General features: G+C 38.6%; 1 long non-coding RNA gene across 1 annotated transcript; it reads left to right on the forward strand.

Moving 5' to 3' along the window:
* The first annotated feature begins 35 nt into the window (after window positions 1-35).
* LOC143662606 (uncharacterized) lies at window positions 36-5,786 on the forward strand. Its single transcript, XR_013165454.1, has 3 exons — window positions 36-90; window positions 1,713-1,798; window positions 5,697-5,786. It is a non-coding gene; the product is annotated as an uncharacterized LOC143662606 (long non-coding RNA).
* Window positions 5,787-14,956: the final 9,170 nt, after the last annotated feature.

Raw genomic sequence — 14,956 nt, forward strand, 5'->3', positions numbered from 1 at the left:
GTTGTGGGTGCGGGGGTGGGGGAAGGCTGCGCGCCGAGACGTGAGACGTAATCGGCTCTCGAAAGTGTGTGCTTTTTCTTCCTTAACCTGGTAATTACATTTCACTTTCAGGGGGGTATTTTTTTGTGAAGCTATATGTATTTATTCGGATGTTCGTGTACGTTTTCTCGTTATTCACACAGAATTGTAGACTTGATGAGAGGAAGGACTAGGAGAATTGACAAACGCGTGTTCCATTACGCGCTTTCCCATTCAGGGCGGTGGATGAATAAAGTAGAATGTCTTCAGCTCATACAAAAGATGGTGGTATTTTTAATGGCTTTGAGTATTTGTATTTGTGCTGCAGAAGAGGGCTTTTTCGGGGCAACTGAGGAACCGAACCTGCGAGGGGCATGGCTTCTGAATCGGAGAATGTAAGACCGGACTCGGAAGGTCTGCAAGTGGTTTTGCTGAAGACTACGGGGTACAGTTTACTTAGAACTCAGAATTTGAGAGCCTTGGACATTAGGATTAAGGAATGATTTGGAGGTGACGTGGAGTTGTCTCCCGCCAACCATGTCCAGCCACCGCCTGCCTGATTTGGCCGCTGGCTTGAGCTCTGTCAGGGAACTTCTCATCAGTCTTTTCACAGGAGTGTAGTAATGAAAACTGAAGAGGGGGAACCCCAGCCATTTCCTGGGGGTTGTCCCTGGACGCAATTCAGTCTGATTCTGAACAGGTAGCTCACTCCTCTCTGACCCAAGACACCTCTCTGTCTTTTTTTTTTGGTGGAATATTCTGATTAGCAACACGTTTTTCCTCTGTTAGTCTTTACTGAAAGACCTTGGTTGGGACAGCGTTCCAATAAGTCTTCTGCTAGACTTTGTTAGAGTACTGTTAGTGGTGGGAAAGTAATTCTTAATTAGAAAAAAATCAGCAGGGGTTATGAGCTGACGATAGGAAGTCAGAGGATCAAGGTTAACATACCAATGTCAAAACAACCATTTTCTGTAATCAGATGGTTTTTTCTGTTTACCTGTGCATCCGGATTTGTGAAATCATAGATCAAAGCCCAATGAGAAGTAAGATAAGAGTGTGGACCATTTCATACACTTTTTAAACGGAGAAAGCGAGGCCCAGAAATCAAAGGATTGTCCATGGTTATGCAGCTGGCTGGTATCAGCAGAGCCACAATTGGTTTTCCTTCCTGTGTTGGGTTTCTTTGACGGGCAGCTAAGAGAAGCACCTGCCTTATTAAAAGTTCACCATAATAGATCATAAGTAAGTCTATAAAATAATAGACTTTTAGTACAGTAAAAGTTCACCTGAGAGATCACCGAGGCAAACCCCATCATCTTACACCTGCGAAAACAGGAGAATGAGATTAAATGGACTGCCGGGGTTTCGTCTGGTATAGCAAAGCCAAGAATAGACGCCATGTACCCTACTTCTCATCCAGTGTCCCCTCCTTACATGTGGCCCATCTTTTGATCATGAGAGATGAGAAGAGGGGAATTAAAGGATGAATCCTCCTACTCTTCATAAGATGTACTTGTGTATAAAATATGATATACATTATATTTTAAATATATACATGATTTTAATATATAATAGTAAAAGGTCCCTAAAAACTAAAGTCCTGCCCCTGAATAATGTCCATTCATAGAATGGGAACTGTATTTAAACCCTAGTTGAATGTAACAGGAATTCTTCTCATCTTTTTTCCCAAATAGGCCAATTTTTAGTGTCTGAGAACCAAATCTTGAAACACAGTAAGTTAAGAGAGCTGGCCTGAGAATCAGCATCATGCAATTTTAAGGTACTTATTCCCGGGACCCTAGGACCCCTGAGACAATAAAGGGGGAGGGGATCTGAGTAGCTTATGGAAAGCACAAACTACATAGATATCTTACTTCTATATGCTCTCCAATGTCAAGAGCATGCAGTCATGCAGCAGATAATTGGTAGCAATGGACTATGCGCCAGACACAATTCTAGTGACTAGAGAGACAAACATGATTAAGGCTCAGAATTCATAGCCTAGTGGGAGAGTCTAGCATGCAAACTTGTAATTACAGCTAATGTATGTAAATATCTGAAAGGAGATGTTTACAAGGTATATGGAGCACAGATGCAGAGAGGTGAAAGAAGGGTGGGGTCAGAATCACACCCTCTGTAGAACTGCTACATATGTATTGTCTGTTGTGTATTTATCATGCACTTTTCCTTTTCCCCTTTGCATACATATTTTTTTCCTAAAGCTTATCTTCCCGAACAAAGATAAAATCTATGAGGACTGGGCTGTGCATTGCTTGGATAATGTCAATAAATGTGGAAGAGAAAAAAAATGTTCCTCTGATATCACCTAAGAGTGAGGGCTGTTGCTCTGTGCCCTGAGCCTCCATGTGACTAACCTGTAAAATGACCATAAATGATATGGCCCTCACAACTTGCCGGGGGCCCTGTGCCAGATATAATGCAAGGATCTACAACATGATCATGCCCTAGGGACTTGAGGGTCAAATAAGAGGCCACCATATAAGCTCAAGTTATGGTTCAAAATATAAACAAGGATAGATTATGGCATTTTCTCACTTCTGAAGCTAAAAAAATAAATAAATAAATAAGGTAAGAGCACTCATTTCTCCTTCAGAAAATAGGAAGTTGAGATGAAGGAGTATAATCAAATGCTCAGAGACAGTCACTTTCTGTGTCCTGGGTTTGAATGCAGTTTTGATTCTCACCTTTTTGGAAAATGAGGTAGGATGATCTATTGCAGTGCTCCTCAACACTTAAAGTGAATCAGAATTACCAGGGGGGAATTACTGGTGCCTGTATCCTACCCTGATTTGAATGGTCTTGGGTAGACCTGGGTGATTCTAATGTGCAACTTGCATTGAGAATCATGGATCCAATTGAATGGGCACGACACTACAGTGTGATCGGGACACTTAGAAAGGTTCTATTCTCTTAGCATTAATAGAAAGTGTCCTAACCACAGGAGATGATAGTTACAGTGAACTATTTAATGATTAGGCCATATCTGGAGTTTAAGAGCAATTCGGAAAATGCAGAAATTGAAAATGTGATGCCAGGTACAATAGAAAGGTTACAGACCAGATTACTAAGGAGACTTTGTTTTAAGCTTATTTGGTAAGTCTCCTCATCTTTGCCCTCAGATTCCTCTTGTCTAAGTTTGCTACAGACTAGGAACTTGCATCTCTTAGTTTCAGACACTAGAGATTCAAAACCAAAGTGTTGGCAGGATCATGCTTTCTCCAAGTCTGTGGCTTGCCAGCAACCTGTGCCTCCATTACATGGCTATGTGTCTTCTGTCTCCTACTGTTGGGTGCACATTTCCTCTGCATGACTGGAGTCCAGTCGCACGGGATTAAGGCTCCCCCCCCCCTCATTTATTTGGGACTCATCTTACCTAATAAAGTCTTCAAAGATTCTATTTACAAATGAGTTCACATTCACGGACAGGAGGCTAGGACTTGAATATACTTTGTGGTGGGGGGTGGGGTGGGGATTCAATCCATGAAACCTCTTCTAAAAATGAAGGGGGTTCTGAAGTCCTCTGAGAACCAAGCCAGCTACCGGATTCTCTCCATCTTTGACTGTAGGATATGAGAGAGTCCTGAAAAACAATGAGAACATCCCTGGAACAGTCAGAGTAGGATTTAAAAACAGTCTTTAAATATAAGTAAGGCAGCAGGGGGAACAGAAATTAGTTTGCTTGACTCTTTTCTGGAAGGCATAACAAGCCCCAATCAGCTGAGGTTATGGAGGGCAGATCTCAGCTGAATATCATGAAAAGCACTGTGATTGAACCTAAGATGATAGATCATCTTAATTGGTGGTGAGTGCTTGGTTATGAGAAGTATTCAGCAAAAGATAACATGCCTTTATTTTTCTACTTCACCCCAACCATAGACTGTGAACTTCTTGAGATTTAAGGTTTTGCATTATATCTCTGTGTCTCTACTGGATAAAGCTGTTCCAGAAACCCAGTATATGATCAGGAAGGGTTGGTAGCATGTCAAAAATATCTAACAACCAATAAGAAAATGGGTCAATACATCAGAATAGACACTGACAGAGGACCCTGTTCTGCCAGGGTCCAAGTTGTTGGATCATGTAGAGGTTCAGGAGGGGCAGGTGATAAGCTGGAGGAACTAGGGGTGGGTCTAGAACAATGGATATTTAAGAATTCTAATTTTTAACAACTGCCATATATACCCATGCATGCTGGATGAAAATAATTCATAATGGGGAGCAATGAATGAGTGAATGCTTTCAGGCTACAGTATAGTGATAGGAAAAGGCAGGCTTGGATTCTAGTCCTGCTCTGCCAGTCACTGTCTGGGTAAAGCTGAGTTCACAATTTAAGTCTCCTGTACCCCAATTTCCTCATCTGTAAACTTAGGACCATGAATTTTGCCCAGGTATCAATCTTTATGAGGCTCCCAGGAAATATCAGACGTAAAGTTACTTTGTGAAGTGAAATAATTATATTCAAATGCTGGCTTTGATTAATAAAATACGATGTGGAAATGTAAATGATTCCCTTCAGATGCAGCCTATTTATACAAGCTCTGAGAAGCACATCGTATCTTTCTCTTTCTAGAAAGTGAAAAGGTAATTTCTACTCCTGATTATCTCTACCTCAGTCCTACTTTGGAAAGGGCTATTATTTCATTTCCTTTCCCTGATGCTTACTGTGGTTGCTAAGCAACAAGGAGCTAAGCAGGAGTAAAATATAATTGTCCCAGGAAGGGAATCCCAGGTCCGACAGTGACTACATTGTAGTTTTGGAGTCTTTTCCCTTCCTGGCTGCAAGAAATTCACTGAAGGAAGCTTTCTTGGCACATGGTTCCTTGTGAGATTCCTCCAGGAGAGTGGCTTTCACTACATGAAAGACAACAAGGTGGAGGAAGGAAGATTCTTCTGAGTTTTCATTTCCTGGCTTCTTGGCAGTCTTTTGTCAATGTTATTCCAGAATGCCCCAAATCTGCAGCCAGATTTGGAATGTGCTCAGTTCCTAACTGAGCCTTAGGAGCCCAGCTATGCAGAGTTTAGGTTTATATTGTGCTGTATTGCACAGGAGCCGAGGGAGATCTCAGAAGAATAGCACAGAAAGATGGAGGCTCTTCATCCTCCTTCACAAACACAACCAGACATAGGGATGCACAGAAAGGTGTGGTAGGGAAATGCTTTGTTTACATCTAAAGTAATTTATTAGAGGAACACAGGGAAAGGCTAATGAGAAGTACAGCCAGGCCTCATGAGAACTGGGAAGTTGCCACATGGGTCTTATCTCCTTCTCTCTCCAGGCCACTCCAACTCCTGTCTGTGTTATTTATCTGTCCATCCTCTTAGAAACAAGTTTTCCCTTTGAGATTCTTGTTTTGACTCCTTTAGTATGCCATTGACTTACATCTGACATTGGCTACCCCAGTCCTCTAGAATAACCCCTAACTGCTTTTGACAAGCTTTGCTGATGCAGTTTCTTCATAGAAAAAAAAAAATCTTATGGTTTGCATGTGTCATGCACTGAGGCTAAGGACCTGGTACATTCATGCTCCACCAGCCACAGAAAGTTTGATAGCAGCATAGTGGGGTATGTGTCTGCTGTGGGGTAAAGACTGGACTGGCATTCTAGGTGTGTTTAGAACAAAAAACTGTCAACAAAGCAACATGTTTTTTTATTTCAGGGTCATTTTGCAGTACAGAAAGTGCTTGGGCTTGATTCCCCCCAAGGAAAACTAGGCGAGCTATGTCTCTGAGCTTCAGCTACTTCATCCAAAATTGGCCTACTGATGGGGCATCCACTCTTTGGGGTTTTGATGAAGATTAAATGCAGTGAAATGAGGTAATGTATGTAAAAAATCTGTGGCAGAGATTGTACTAGATATTCTAAGAGTATAGAAGATACATAGCATATTTTTGCTCAGGAAACTTCCACTAGAACCTGTTGTGTATTTGGTTTGTGCTTTGTTCTAAGGATATGAAAACTATTAAGAACTTGAGAACTTCCAGCCTAATAAAAGAAACTCGTGCAATGTTATAACTGGAACTATCTTTTTACCTCCTTCATTTCTTAGTGGTTGAACCTGAGAGAGGTTAAATTACTTACCTGAGACAGCTATCTATTAATAGCAGGAAATAACTAGAATCCAGACCTCCAGAACCTGAGTTCTCTTTACATGAATATCCTGCCCTCATGCAGCTTGCACTCAATTGTGGCAGATGACATGTAAACTAGTAGAAGAAAAATATGAGAGGGTATGAAGCTATGCTACAACCAACAAATATGAGAATGCAGACAGGATTCCCTTATAGAAATGAGGTTGGGTGAGATGGTCTTTAAGATGCTGAATATCCATATTTGCTATGCAGGTAACAAAGTCAGGTTTAGACAATAACACAATGGAGGGCGAGTCCATAGTCCTTTCCACTGGGTCCAGCTGCCAGGCCTTGGCTAGACACTCTCAATTCACACTAGGAAAATGAGAACTAAGAACCAGGAGGTTCTTAAAAAGGGCACCCAAAGAGCCTTCAAAATAGCGATAGGTGGGTGGGTTCTCTTTGGGAAAAAAAAATTAGCATACTCATTTGTGACTGCCCATCTACAATCTGAATTGTGGCCCAAAGGAATGAAAATCAGGTTGAATGCTTTACATTTAGGCTGATATTCTCTAAACATTTACTCAAATTTTTATTTTGCAATAATTGAAAGCAAGAAGATATTTTAGAGGGAAATAGTAATTTTTTTCTTAAATATTAAGCATAAGCTCTATAGATTTTTTCCAAAAGCTAATCTCAAAGTTACTAAAATTAGCTGTGTAAATAACTCACCAAAATAAAATCAAATCTCACAGCATTTAGTTACTTTTAATAAAAAATAGCATTTTTAAAGTTATATATATTTTCAGAGGTTAAGAATAAATTCTAAGTATCAAGTTACATATGAGGCATTTCTGAAAATAGTTGGTTCAATGTTTCGTTATGCAAAATCAATTATTGTACTGTCACAAATTCTTAGCGAAAGATATATAATTCATCCACCCATCCATCCATCCATCCATTCATCCACTAATATTGTAAGGCATTGGGTGCAGGGTACGTTGAGAGGCATTGTGAAGTATACAAAGGGGAAGATGCATCCCATGAACCTGTGAGATACTGTTTTAGTTTGCAAACTGTTGGAAAAGCAATATACCAGAAACAGAATGATTTTTAAAAAGGGGATTTATTAAGTTACAAATTTACAATTCTAAGGCCTTCAAAATGTCCAAATCAAGGCATCCTAAGAAAGATACCTTAACTCCAAAGAAAGAGCTGATGAAGTTTGGGGCTTCTTTCTCAGCTGGGAAGGCACATGGCAATATCTACTAGCTTTCTCTCTTCGTTTCACAAGGCTTCCCCAGGGGCATTTTCTTCTGCATCTCCAAAGATCTCTGGCTGTGTGGGCTCTGTCAGGACTGTCAACTCTAAAGCTTTTTCCAAAACGGTTTCCACTTTAAGGGCTCCAGTAAGGAACACCACCTTGAATGGTTGCAGACACATCTCCATGGAAAAGATCCAATCAAAAGTTACCACACACAATTGGGTACCACCCACAATCTCCATGGAAACAATAAAAAACAGCAATATTGAATGAGGATTAAAGAACCTGGCTTTTCTGGAGTATGCAACAGTCAAATCAGCACAGATAGCTTTAACACAGACAGGAGTTTATAACCTTTACCTCGAGGTGTGCAGAGAAGTTAATCAAACATGGTTCTGAGTTCAATTAGAAAAGATAACCAAGTACAATAACTTGTAACTTACCCAGATCCTCAGTTAATTTTACATAGATCATCTGTTTCTGGACATCTCAAATGATATTATAAGTAAGTGAGTTTGCTTGGCCATATTGTCTATAAACAATCTGCATTATACAAAAAAAATAAAATTAGAAGAAAGTGGTGTGCAAGATGAATATACATCAGGTACTGAAACTTTCTTCGACCAGTGAATCCCATGTCATATATGCACATTTCCATCCCAGTCTTCTTTTTCTCTGTAGGCAATTGCTTCTCTCTGATCAATGAGATAAAGTATGTAAAACACCAAGTACAATGTCTTACACAGAGTATGGCAAGTGCTCAAGAGGAAGTGTTTTCCACATCTCTTATTCACCTAGATTGTCGTTCTCTCTCTCTCTCTCCTGTAGAAATACTATTTTTTCAGGTTTTTCAAAATTTGCTTACGGTGATCCATCAAACTTTGGAGAGTATGACCATCTGTACCTATCGCTTCAATCACAGAGCAGCTTATATACCATCACAGAGGTTTGATACATAATGCAATCATCTCAAGCCAAATACATCCACGTTCAAAAAACAAAGTAGCAGTGAAATAATCAAATAAATATATTTCAATTTTGATTAACTTTAGTGCATATGATAAATGTTGGCTTGTTGTATAATGCTCTTCTTTAAATAAGAGTACCTCAGTACAGAACTGGTGTCTTGTCCTTTTGCTCTGGCTGGGAACATAAGACTGACAAAGGACAATTATATTTTTTAATCTCAGATTCATGTATTTATTGGTTGTGGCAGGGGAGATGTGATGATAGGGCAATGTGCTGTGTCTTTTCAGAAGATAAAGTAGCATGTGTCACATAGGAGGGCAGAATATAGTGAAGCCAGGGCAGCAAGACTCCCCCTGACATCTGGGAGCTCTGTTTGTAGCCCCAGGAGGAGGACCAGATTGTAAGAGTAATACAGGGCCACAGATGGGAATACGAGGTGAGTAAGGTCATTGGAAACAGTGGTCATAATAGAGATTAAAGCAGAGGTGGATTAGTATGAACCCACTGTAGAATGGAAGTGACCAAGAAAATGTCTCTTCTTGAAAGCTTGAGTGGAAGGACCCTTATGGTCAGATTGGAGCCACTGTAGGGCCATGGCTGGGTTTGCTGATCAGCCTGGCAATAGATTATCCTGGTAGATGGCATGAAATTAAATATTCAGCACCAGGGTTTTTTTTTAAGGCTACTCAAACCTGACTTATAGCATGATTGAGTTCTAAGTTTTATCCTATTGGTTTAAGGAGACTACTTAAGTTCTTCCTCAAATCAATTTGTTGTGACATCTAAAGTGGGGTTGAGCTTTTATGTGGAGATCAATGTATCTATTATAGAGAGGTAAGCAAGAAACCAGCAGAACTAAGATATTAGAGTGAGAGGTGATGCTAAAAAAGTGTCCTTATACATTGTAAACACAATTTCATTTATGTTAGTAAATGGCTTCTATTCAAGTTCCAGTTTTTAGTTAGAAAAATCTGTTACCTTAAAAAAATCAGATTATCATATCCATAAGTATAAATGCAAATGTTCTTTATGTCCAGTGGATTTGAAGTGATTCAGCGAGAGGAACAACGTTTTTGAAATCCTCTTTGGATTTCAAAATATTTTAGTATTTTCAAAATATCAGATACCAAAAACTGTTAGAGATTTTCCTTGCCATTGATTTCTCTCTTATTGCAACTTTCCATAACAACTGATACCTTGCCCCCATCAACCTTCTGCATTAACTCTGTTCTGTATTGATCACCAATCCCCTTTCACAGTGCCTGGTTCAAATACTTGGCTGCCTAATCCTTACTTCTTTGAAAAGGAGGTGCCAGAAGCAGAGGTCCCCACCCAACCACACACACCAAGAGTCAGGAAAGGCCCAAAAAGAGAGAGCAGGCCAGTTCAGGATGCACGGTCTTTCTGGCCAAAGATAGTGACGATTAGTTTATTCTCCTTCTACGAGAGTAGGCAGTAGATTCTTCAAAATCTCCTGTCAGGTTCTTCCCCACCTGTATTCCCTCTACTCTCTTATTGATATTCTTCAGCCCTCTCCACATTTCAGCATGTCTCTATTGCCCAGCAGAACTAGAATTTAGGATTTAGGATAACTTCCAGTACCCTTTTATTTATATGGAGGGATAAACAGATTTTCTTTTCTGACTGTGATAGAGTAACTTGTGTCATACCAACCTACCTAAAGAAAACAGTAAATCTATCTGAAGACATTTGAGGACAACCAAAGAAGCCAAATCATGAAGGGCTAGAATCTTCAAGAGAAGGAAAATGCATTAAGGAAAGCCTAATATTCTGCCTTGTGTCTTTCCTTGAGCTGTTTTCTGATTCAGAAGCCCCACATAGAGTAAGAGGTTAAGAAACCAAAGAGAAACTAGAAGAGAAAAGATAGAGTAGTTAAGCAGAGTTGGGTATTATGCAGCTGGGAGGACAATAAATGTAGCTTAGAGCTTCTGAGGCAGCCAGGACATGAAGGGCCAAAATCACAGGGAGAAGAGTTGCACAGAAAATTAAGGTCCTAGATTGTTTCTCCTCCTGAGGAATGTATTTAATCCCCAGCAGCATGTAGCAAGAAGTTGAAGCAAAGGAGTAAATACACCAAGATGGTGAGAAGCTAAACAGAGCTTTCTGTATCCAAAGTACTGGGAAGAAGATTAGAGTTAGGCTCCATCAGGGAGGAGGGGGGTCCTAGAAAATATTCTAAGACTTTCATTTTAAGTCCTTGAAAGGCCTCTCCTACCATAACAGTGAGTCAGAAACAGACTAGGACTTACAATGATATAAATCCATCTCCAAATTTATTCAATATTTGATTAAAGTGAACTGCCTATGAGAATCAAAAGTATAGTCTCTCTGATGGTTGGTAACATCATTTAAAGCCTCTATAATTTTTCATACAAGATTTATGGCATTCAATCAAAAGTTACTAGGTATCCTAGTAGATAGATAAAAGAATAAAGAGACAATTAAAATGGGGCAAAAATTAATCCAGATATTGGGGTTATCATACACAGATTATAAAATAACTGTGATTCATAAATTTAAGGAAAGAGGTAAGAGTTGAATACGTTTGTCAGATGCCTACATTTCTTGATAAAGAAAAGAATCAAAAGTATAGTCAAGAAAAGGAAAATCTGTGACTAAAATTAAGATCACTATAGGTAAGTTTAATGGAATTAAAGACAATTGAAGAAAAGATTGGTAAACTAGAAGTTGGATCAATAAAATATATCCAGACTAAAGAATAGAGAGTAAAACAATGGAAAATACAGAAAAGATATGCATGGAACATAGATAATAAAGCATGATTAAAATATTTCCAAGGACTAACGCATTTTAAAGGTCAGAGAACGTTCTCTGATCAAAGTGGAATTAGCTAGAAATTGGAAGTCTAAAAACTAGGAAACACCCAATGTCTAAGAATTAAACATTATACTTTTAAAGAATTCATTAGTCATAGAGGAAATCACAGTGGAAATTAGAATAATAGAATAAAACCAAATGATAATTAAAATACATTGTATTGAAACTTTTGGAATGCAGTGGAAGTTGTTTTGACTGAAATTTATAGCCCTAAATGTATTTAATAGAAAAGAGTAGAGGGTAAAAAATTCAGTAATATTATTTTCCATCTACTGGAGTTAGTAAAAAGAACAGAAAAATAAACCTATAAAAGTAGAAGGGGAAAGAAAAGGAGAAGGAAACAAATGAAGATTGAAAGATAATGATAATAGCAGAAATTAATAAAAGAGAAAACAAATAAATCATATATATATACTATATATATATATAGTATATATATATAGTATATTTAAAAAGACAAAATATGGCAGTTTGAAAAATGTTCAATAGCCTCCAATATACTCATGTAGAGGCCTGCAATTCAAGTTTGAAATATTTTTACCAGGAAAAATATACCCAGGTTTTTCTCATCATTGACCAAAAACAAAGATGAGGAGACAATTATCTAAATTACCCAGGCTTTTATAAATGTTTGTTTTTAACCTCACAACTCTCTCTTTTCTATTACCTGGTTAATGCAGATGAGTTATCAGTTTCAATTTTGTTTGTTCTACGTGTCTCAGTTTTTCCCTACCTTTATCTTTCCTAAGCTTGTGTAATGATTAGATTCTTATTTCAACTTGGCCAGGTGATGGTGCCCAGTTGTTTGGTTAAGCAAGCACTGGCCTAACCAACACAGTGAGGACATTTCATGGCTGGTTAATAAACCAGAAGACTGGTTTATTAAACCATCAGTCAGTTGATTGCAGGTGTGGCTGATTGACATCTACAATCAACTAAGGGGAGTGTCTTTTGCAATGTGGGAATCCAATCAGTTGGATTTAAACCAATCATTTGAAGACTTTTAAGAGAGAAGTGATGATTTCAGTAGTTGGAAGAGAGAACTTGGGTCTCTACTTCTGCCAGCAGTCTCTCCTATGGAATTCATCTATCACCTTCATTTTTGTTGCCAGTCTGTGGCCTACCCTATGGAATTTGGACACGTGCATTACCACAGTTGCATGAGTCATTTTTATAAAATCTCATATTTACACACATCTCCTGTTGGTTCTGTTTCCCCAGAGAACCCTGACTGACTGATACACCTTGTGACCTAAACATTTTTAGAATTGTATATATTTCCTTAAAATCTTCTTTTGAAAAATTTGTGTGATTCTCAGAAGAGTTCTGAATGGAGTTATGGCTCTTAACATTGTATTCAGTACACACTGGGCATTAAATCAATATTTTTATTAAGTATTTGAAATGACTTGACCTAAAAATGGATAATGCTGATCCTACACAATATAGCATGAATATTGGAGCTCAACTAGACTTACACATGCCCTCCTTTCTCTGCCACTGTGCATCTTATGTTGTTTTCCTTATCTTTTTCTCCTCTTTGGCTGACTATGAATTTCAGCTTCTTTTGGGGTCTTGTTCAAGCCTCAACTCCTCCTTGAAGTCCACCACTGGAGGCTACAATAAAGTCATTATCCTCAGAAGAAAGTATTGTACTTTATATTTTTATCACTCATTGACTCTTCTAATTCCCTACCTGTTCTCTAGGGTGGTCCTTCCCCACATACATGTATACATGTCTTGTCTCCATTTGGAAACCACTTCAGTGAGTAAAACTCTATACTAGATTTTGTGGGAAATACACACAAAACACATAACCTCTTTCTCCCCCTGTTTACCTATCTGCACATATTGAACATGGCATCTGGTCCAGTTGTTGCCTAATTCTTAATAAGGCTTGTGGTAAATATTCACATTCATCCATCCTTTCCCCCAAATGATATAACCCCCATGTTTTTGGTGAACACTGGAAATAAAAATTGAACTTCTTGCCTCCTTTGCCACCAGGTATGCCAGGAAAGTCTGACTAACACAATGGTATTTGAAATGATATATACAATGTCAGGAAATGTCTTATAAGGAATGGGAGAAATAGGGGCTAGTCCTTTCCTCTATTCTAACACCAACAATGCAGATGCTGCCATCTTGGACCATGAGATTGAGATGATGCATTCTAGAGCAACAAGACAGAAAGTGCCTGACACTGTGGGGCACCATATCAATCCAGAATCATCTAAATTTCATAAAAGACATTGTTCTCTCATAGTTTCTAACAATCATATTAGGACTTCCATCACTCACTACCAAACCTATTCCTAGCTAATTAGTGTTCTTTATCAGGATACCATGTATTGGGTATTGAATCATGGCCCCCATGAAAGTCAGATTCCAGTCTTAAATCCTCATTTCTGTGGATGTGAACCCATTTGTAAATAAGACCTTGGAGGATTCTATAATTTGTTAATGTACAAACTGGTTTGTGAATAGGATCTTCAAAGATCCTATAGAGATGAGGATAAATTGAATCAGGGTAGGTAACATTCAGACATATTCAGTCAGAAGAGGCCACTAGTATGACAAAGCCATAGAAAGCCCAAGGAGATAGATTGCCATGTGATGGGAGCATAACTGCAAGTCAAAGAACCCTAAGAACTGCAGGAAGCCAGCGACAGAATTCTGAAGAATCTGGGAGCAAACATGGCCCTTTTGAGACATTGATTTGGGGCTTCTAGCCTCTCAAACCATGGGACAATGAATTTCAGTTCTTTTTATAATAAAAGTCTATTTCTTTTTAATCTATGGAACTGTACTACACAAATGGTAAATCCTAAATTAAACTGTAGACTATAGTTAATAGTACGATTATAAAAATGTGCTTTTTTCAAATATAACAAATGTTCCACACCAATGCAAGTTGTTATTAGTAGGGTAGCGGTTCGGTTTCCTAAAGCTGCCAGAATACAATATACAAGAAATTGATTGGCTTTTACAAAGAGGATTTATTAGGTTACAAATGTTCAGTTCTGAGTCCATGAAAGTGTCCAAATTAAGGCATAAAGAGAAAGACGGCTTGATTCTGAAGACAGGCTGATGGCACCCAGAGTTCGTCTGTCACATAGGAAGGTTCATGGTGACGTCTGCTAGCCCTTCTCCCCAAGATGTGTCTGGGCTTCTGTTTGTCCTTGTTTGTTCCTCCTGAGGCATTTCTGTTTCTATGTTCTCTCCAAAATGTTTCTGCCTTTTATCCTCTCATAAAGGACTCCAGTAAAGCTGATTAAGATCCACCTTGAATTGGGTGGGTCATATCTCCATGGAAACAACCTAATCAAAAGGTCCCACCCAATAATAAGTCTACATTTACTTTCTGAGGTACATAACAGTTTCAAACCAGCACAGGTGGTATATGGGAATCCTGTATTTTATAATATAAACTATATTATAGCTATAAACTCACAAATTCTCTAATTAAAAAAAAATCCAGTACTTTGAATCAATCCATTGTGTGGTTTTTGTCATTGCAGCCTTGGCGAACTCAGACACCATGCTTATATTCCTGTACCTCAATACACTCATAGTGCACTTGTAAGAACATCTCAGCATTTTAATGACCACATTTGACAGACATGATTTTATTGTGCTTGAATTTCAAAGTCAGTGCATATATCATACTTTGATTGGCACTTTATATAGGAAGAACTTATATTATCATAGATCCCTTCTCAGCCCAAATTATCTGCCTCATCAAGTGACATGATT

This window comes from Tamandua tetradactyla, chromosome 18 (genome assembly GCF_023851605.1).
Source record: "Tamandua tetradactyla isolate mTamTet1 chromosome 18, mTamTet1.pri, whole genome shotgun sequence".
In the NCBI taxonomy this organism is placed as follows: Eukaryota; Metazoa; Chordata; class Mammalia; order Pilosa; family Myrmecophagidae; genus Tamandua; species Tamandua tetradactyla.